Genomic DNA, 7,639 nt, shown 5'->3' on the forward strand with positions numbered 1-7,639 from the left:
TGCCTAATTTTTAAAAATTTGTACTTGAACTGTATTTGCCTCATTTGCTTTGAGGACTCTACCCTCATAGCTAAGTGGGGCTGTGAGGAATGAGCTGGCATGTCTTTGGCTCACACAGTGGGAGAGGAGAAGACAGGTCATTTAATATCTCACAAAGACTGTACATGATAGAAGGAAGGCAATTCCTCAAGGAGAATAGAGTGTGGTTAAGAAGGAGGAGCAGATATTAGAAAGATAAAATGAATATCCTTTGTAGACGTGGCCTCTATTTAACAAGAGTTTGCATCTTAGCTTAGACAGCACATTACTTAGTCAAAATAGAATATGCAGCCATGCAGCAGAGACAGAAGGATGCGATGAAAAACACTCTAACAAAGGAAGGGGGATAAGTTTTGATTTTCATTCTGCCTTTAAGAAACTTGGACAAGTCTCTTCCCCTGCCTGTCATTTCCTGTCCATCTAAAATAGCAGCTGGAACAGGGCCAGTTGATGCACACCTGCAATCCCAGAACTAGGAAAGCTGAGGCAGGAGGATCATGAATTCTGACCAGCCTGGGCTAAAGAGTGAGATCCTATATAAATAAATAAGTAGATGAATAAATAAATAAATGAAATGAAATAAAATGAGTGGATTAAATATTCTCAACAGTTTATAAGAGCCCAATTTCTCCCCCCCTTTTTTTCTGGAGTCCATGCAGGCAATCACAGCTGTTGTGTGTTCATGACTGCAATGGCTCATGTTGTACCCATAGAACAGTGTTGTTGCCCCAACAGAGGAAAGAGAGAAAGGAAGGAAAGAGTGAAGGAAAGAAGGAATGAAGGAAGGAAGATAGGAAGGAAGGAAGGAAGAAAGGGAGGAAGGAAGGGAGGGAGGGAGGAAGGGAGGAAGAAAGGGAGGGAGGAAGGAAGGAAGGAAGAAAGGGAGGGAGGAAGGAAGGAAGGAAGAAAGGGAGGGAGGGAGGGAGGAAGAAAGGGAGAAAGGAATGAAGGGAGGAAGGGGAAGAGAAGGGAAAAGAAGGAAGGATGGAAGGGAAAGAAAGGACGGACATAAGGCCAAGAGAAAGACAAGTTGGGAAGAGGAAGGGGGTCGGCAGGAGTGGGAGGGAGATTAGTGAGGGAGGTGGTGGTGAATATGATCACAGTGCATTGCATATAAGTATGATATTGTCAGAAATAAAAAAAAATCAAATAAGACATTTAAATAAGACATTTTAAAACCTAGTTTCTCTGGTATTTTTCCAAAGATGAATCAATATCCATGAGCATTTTTTATCTATTTTCATTTTTTGAGACAGGGTTTCATGTAATCCAGACTGGCCTCTCACTGACTCGGTAGCTGAGGATAACCTTGAACTCCTGATTATGTTCTGGGATTACAGACACGGGCTACAGTAAGAATTTCTTACCATGCTGAAGTTCATAAGAAAGTCTTACAAGAAAACCTACCTGAGCTTCTTAAACCATTCATTCAAGCAAAACCACCAGCTCCATCCTAAAGCTCAGTTTAGGTTATAATCATTATGTCTGGGTCTATTTCCCTACCTAGCCTGCAAGGCAATTTCTGACCGACCTTAGGATTCCAGACTCAGTGCTTGACATGTAAGAAGCGTCTTGCAAATATCTGATGGTAAAAGAGGGAAACAGTGACAGAGCGGAAATTGTAATTCCCATTCTAATATTTGGATAACTGTTCCTCTCTCATGATAAGTATTAGGAAGGTAAGTCGGTCAGTTTATTTTAGTAAATTAGTTCATTTCAGTTCACCAAAGTTTATCAGTCATTAGCTATGTGTTCCATTGTCAGCCATTGCTAAAGATGCAATACATGTCCTAGAAACATCCACAAACTATTGGGAAGAACCAGAGCATTACCAATGTAAATTTGGCGAGAGCAGAGGGCTTTACAGATTAAATAAATAAATGCAATAGGAATTACTGTCATCATTATCATTATTATCCCTACTTCTGGCTTTTAGCTCAGGACACCGGAGGAGTTGAATTTAAGCATAGATCAATAAGGAGTGCACTCCTCATTTACCACTAGACTCTAGGTGGATGGGCAGAAATAGTTTAAGACTTGTGTGTGTTGGTATTAGGAATAGCATAAGTCAGTTACCAGCTTAACTGACTCTTTCATTATCCTCAAAGGACCCACTTGTACTAACCATGAGCAAATCATCTAGAAATATCTGAAGACTTCACAGAGAAAACAGGAGGCTATATGTTATATATCCCACAGCAAACGACCTAAAAACAACCTGCAGATTGGCTCTCCCTGAAAGTGCCCTTTGCTGCTCTTCCTCCTCCTCCGCCACCTCCTCTCCCTCCTCCCCCTCCCCCTCCTCCTCCTTCTCCTCCTCCTCTCCCTCCTTCCCCTTCTTCCCCTTCTCCTCCTTCTCTTCCTCCTCTCCCTCCTCCTCCTCCCCCTTCTCCTCCTCTCCCTCCTCCCCCTTCTCCTCCTCCTTCTCCTCTTCCTCCCCCCCATGTGCTTCTATCATGTAAACCAGTGTTCATGACCCACCCATCTTTGTACTCAGCAAAATAAACAGTCGAACAATAAATAAAATCTTGAAGTGATTTGAGCCTTCCTCTCTAGGAAATCAACTCAATAACTTTGGAGTTACATTCTGTATGACATACCTCCTATTGAAATTTTCTTTGAAATATGTGTAATACCCCCGCCCCGCCGGCAAAGTTCTATTAAATGTGTTAAGTGTTTCTTTATCTCATTACATAAAACACCAGCCTGGTATGGCTAAATGGATAGGAAGATTGAAAGTTGTGACTGGAAGTCCTCCAGGCTGCTCTCCTGTCTCCTAGAATATGAGAAATCTTCCTGTCAGAGATCATCTTCAGTTATAAATTATTTAATGGTCACTCTGTTCCAAAATATCACTATTGAATTGAATCACTAAATGCATTTGCTTTACATAATTTGGGCTTGCAAAATGAGATGATAAATGTTAGGAATTAAACTAAATTGGGACTCTTTCCTTGGAGAAGGAGAGCTTTTATTCTACTTTTTGAATACTTCAAAGGCTCGAGTCAGAGAGAGAGAGAGAGAGAGAGAGAGAGAGACCTGCTATACATTTGGCAAACTTAGTTCCCATAGCTGTGCCATGGGGGGTCGCTAGAGACCAACCTTGCATCTGTCTCCTAGGCAGGCTGTTTTCCCAGCTTTTGAGATATTCTCTAGAGAATAATTTTTCCTTTCTCCTTTACAGAATTATTTTATCCTTATCAGTATAGTATCATGTAATTTTAGAATTAACGTTAACCAGGTCACTCCCTAATGTGACTGAATACAGAGTGAAAACTACATTTCACCCCCCCTTTCCACTTTCACGTCTATTAAATTTGAAGGGACCTTCCACAGAAAATTCACCTCAAATAGGTAACTTTTTTCATTTAAAAGAAAAAATTAACTCAGGGAAGTAGAGGTTTCAGGCCACTGGAAGCTTACACATATGAACTTGTAGCAAGGGTGGCATCAAGCGCAGGACCCATGCCAACTCAATCAGACAAGGGCCCAGAATGGAGGGAAGAAATGACTGGCAGGCAGGCCCTAGACTGAGAACTATTGGAGACTGATTGCTGCTGGGTGAGGGAGAGTATGCCTTACTTACCATCTCTGAATGGGCTGACTACACTCCAGTGGATGAATTTGTGCTGAGGGACATCTGGGTACAGATGCTTGACTGGATAGGACTTAACATGTATGGAAGAATGCATGAGGTCTGGTGTGGGGTTGGGGTGGCATGGATGGAGGAGGGGGCCTAAATTTGATTAAGAACTGTTGTATGAAATGTATAAAAGCTCAATAAAAATTTCTTTAAAAAGAGAAAATTAACCAAGGAAATCAGAGATACTAGCTGTGATTTATTTATTTATTTATTTATTTATTTATTTATTTATAAAAAGACAGGATCTCCCTACAGCCCCAGTTGGCCTGAACTCACAGAGGTCTGCCTGTCTCTGCCTCCTGAGTGCTGGTATTAAAGACATGTGCCACCACACTCAGCTAGCTGTGATTTTATATATAAATATACACAAAATAGTCATGGACCATCTTTGGATCATGTACACAGGTGGTTGGTCCCTTGGATGAGATGGTGCAAACAGTATATATTTGATAGAAACCACATTTTTGAAAAAAAATTTTTTTTTGGTAATTTTGAAACAATCTCTCCCTGTAGCCCCAGCTGGCCTGGAACTCCCTATGTAGACCACGTTAGGATTGAACTCACAGAGATCCACCTGCCTCTGCCTCCTGAGTGCTGGGATTGAAGGCATGTGGCACCACACCAGGCCTGTTTTGAATTTTTTGACAGAATTTTATTATTTTATTTTATTTCATTCTATTTTATTTTTATGTGTATGAGTGTATTGCCTGCACGTGTGTAAGTGCACGTGTCATGCAGTGCCTGTGGAGGTTAGAAGAGGGTGTCCGATCCCCTGGGTGGTTGTTAGCAGCCATGTGGGTACTGGAATTTGAACCTGGGTCCTCTGCAAGAGCAGCCAGTGCTCTTAACTGCTGAGCCCTCTCTCCAGCCCCGTGTTTCAAATTTTGATCTTCCAGGCCAACAATGTACTGTACAATCCCCTCATAATCCAGGACAGCAGCAGTAAGCCACAACTCCTTATTCTCAGGGAAACACAGATATCTACAAAAAGGATGAGAAAGTTTGTGAAAGCAGATATGGTATTTGAGCTTAGTGTAGCTCAAGAGAATGTCGGATGCCACAATGAAGGAAAGAATGGGGTTGGACCTTAATTTCAACTCTGTGTGATGAAGGGACAGTCAAAGCCAGCTTGATTTCTGAAGCAGGAAACCCTGATAAAAGAGGCAATGCAGTAATTACTGCCTTCGTGGGCATCTTTGTATTTTCTATTATCTTATTATGATACTTTACAATTTTGATCTTTTTTTCAATTGGTACAGGAGAAAAAGATTTTGGTGATTTAGAAAACTTCTTTTTTTCTCTAAATTTAGCAAACAGCAAATAATGTGCTAAACCCTTTAAGGCCATATGAATTTCAAGGGAAATTAAATCTGTGTCTGATTTAGTTATACATTATTCATTGAAATATTATTCGGTAGAAATTACTTGATGTCCAGAAACCTTATGATCCATTTTATCACCTTTTTTATTTGATCCAGGAAGTTGATTTTCATGGGTAGTAAATAAAGTTTATATCTAGAAAGATGAAATCGTGAAGCCTGTCAGTATGCTTATTACAATTTACACCATCAAACAGGTTTGATGTGACTCACAATAAATGTTCTTTCAGTAGGACAATTAATAATAAAGGCAAAAACTGAGATTAAAAATATATAGAGGAAATAAAAATTATAATGTGTGTATGGTAGGGGGAACAGTTTGCAAAATATGTTAAATTTGTTTTGAGCTTCCTGACTTCCAAGGTGAAAGACAAACCCAATGGTTTTTCTTGGAAGCAAAATCATTCAGTTTGCTTTACCGTCATCATGAACACTGTGCTACTACATTACAGAGATGAAATTTAATAAGCCAAGAAACCAGGAAACCAAGGCCACCTTGGTCAGTAATTGTTCTCCAAATAAATGAAAACTCAGCCTCATTGCAAAGTCTTTAACAGGAACAACTTTATTCCTGTCTTAAAATTACATGAGGAAACTGCTGTGTTCTCCACTATGAAGGAGTAAATGGGACTGGGTAACTGGGGTGACTATCTGGAATCATAAATTTTTTTTAATTTTTATTTTTTGATCCGTCTGAGACAGGGTCTCCCTGTAGCCTTAGCTGGCCTGGAACTTGCTATATAGACCAGGTTGGCCTTGAACTCACAGAGATCCACCTGCCTCTGCCTCTGGAGTGCTGGGACTAAAAGCCCCACCCACCACACCCAGCCTGGCATCTTTTTTTAAAAACCCTAAACTTCCTTGCAATCTTGCAATTATTTTTTCAAGCATACTTTTAAAAGTGCTGTTGTTGGGGACTGGAGAGATGGCTCAGTGGTAAAGAGCACTCGCTGCTCTTGCAGAGGACCTGGGTTTGGTTCCCAGCACCCACATAGGGGTCTCTAACTCCAGTTCCAGGGGATCCGATGCCCTCTTCTGGCATCCACAGGCATGGCATGGCATGGGTACACTTACAAAATGCAGGCAAAACACTCACATACATAAAATAAAAATTAAGAAACATCTTTAAAAATGTTGTCTATATGCCTTCCTTTGACCCTCATTCTGTTGCAATTATGTTTTAAAAACTAAAAAAATAAAAAAGGATGTGTGTGTGTGTGTGTGTGTAACCACAATACACTGTATATATGTATGAAGTCAAATTTAATGAGTTAAAAAAGAGAAAAAACGAGGGGCTGGAGAGATGGCTCAGCAGTTAAGAACACTGGCTGTTCTTGAAGAAGACCCAGGTTCGAATCCCAGCACCCACATGGCAGCTAACAACTGTCTGTAACTCCAGTTCCAGGGGATCCGACAGCCTCTTCTGTCCTCTGCAGGCACTGCACGACACAGGTACACTTACCTACATGCACACATAAAATAAAAATAATAAACAAAATATTTTAAAAAAGGAAAAAATTGAAAGCAACATGTATTTTGTTTTTCATTACAAATTACAAAAGCAATATGTCCCTTCCTTCATAGAGAAGAATGTCTGCATAAAAGCAAACATGCAAACAGAAATTCTGTAATTTTACTTGTCAAGAGAAAACCATTAATACTATGTTGAGATTTTGCTCAGCCTTTGTAGCACAAATTTTTATTTTATTTTATTTGCTAAAGCTAATGAATTTAAAATTTTTATTATTGATCCAAATCCAATCAACTGCAGAGATTCACTAAATTTACAGAATTAAACACTGATAGATTTTGTTTGCTATGTGTTATTATGAGACTACCATCTATTGGATTTGACAATTTCTGAACTCATATTAGGAAGGAATAATCATCCAGTGATCTTATTTGCTCTTCTACAGAAAGAGAAATGTTCTTGGAACTAAAAATATATTAAATAGTTGGATTAAGCTATGTGCATTTCTCCCTCAGTTTTTTGTGTCATTGATGTTTCTTTCCCTAGTCTTCCCTTTCCGTTAAATTCAACTTTTTCTCTCCCTTATTTCAAATTTACCGACAGCATTATCACCTAACTCCCTGTGTTATTTTCTAATAGGTTTTTAATGATAATTTTCCCAATCAATAGAATCTAAATCTATGAGAACTGACTTTTGAATGCCTTTTGTATGATATGCACTAACACAGCAGGACTCAACTGAATCATTTCAACTGACAGGTCAGTTCAATGTTGCCCTCATAGTAGTTGACATTATTGGAATGGGCTGACGGATGAAGAGAACTCCCCAGGCTCTCAAGCGCAGCAATTCCATAGTCTGCATTCTGTTATTGCTCTTACCTTCTTAAGTCAGACATAATATTCACACCAGTTCTTTCAGTACCATCACTTACAGGTTTCCTAGTTAATTTTCCTAGTTAACATGGGCATATTGGTATTTGTATCATTAATGTTTGGCTCTATAACAAATCCCAGTAGTTACTAAATAAATAAAAAGGTTTTTTTTTTTTTTTTTTTTTTTTTTTTTTTTTTTTGGAAAAAGTCCCCCCTCCCCCCCTCCCGGGCCTA

Source organism: Nannospalax galili, unplaced genomic scaffold (genome assembly GCF_000622305.1).
Source record: "Nannospalax galili isolate Female #2095 unplaced genomic scaffold, S.galili_v1.0 scaffold281, whole genome shotgun sequence".
Lineage (NCBI taxonomy): Eukaryota > Metazoa > Chordata > Mammalia > Rodentia > Spalacidae > Nannospalax > Nannospalax galili.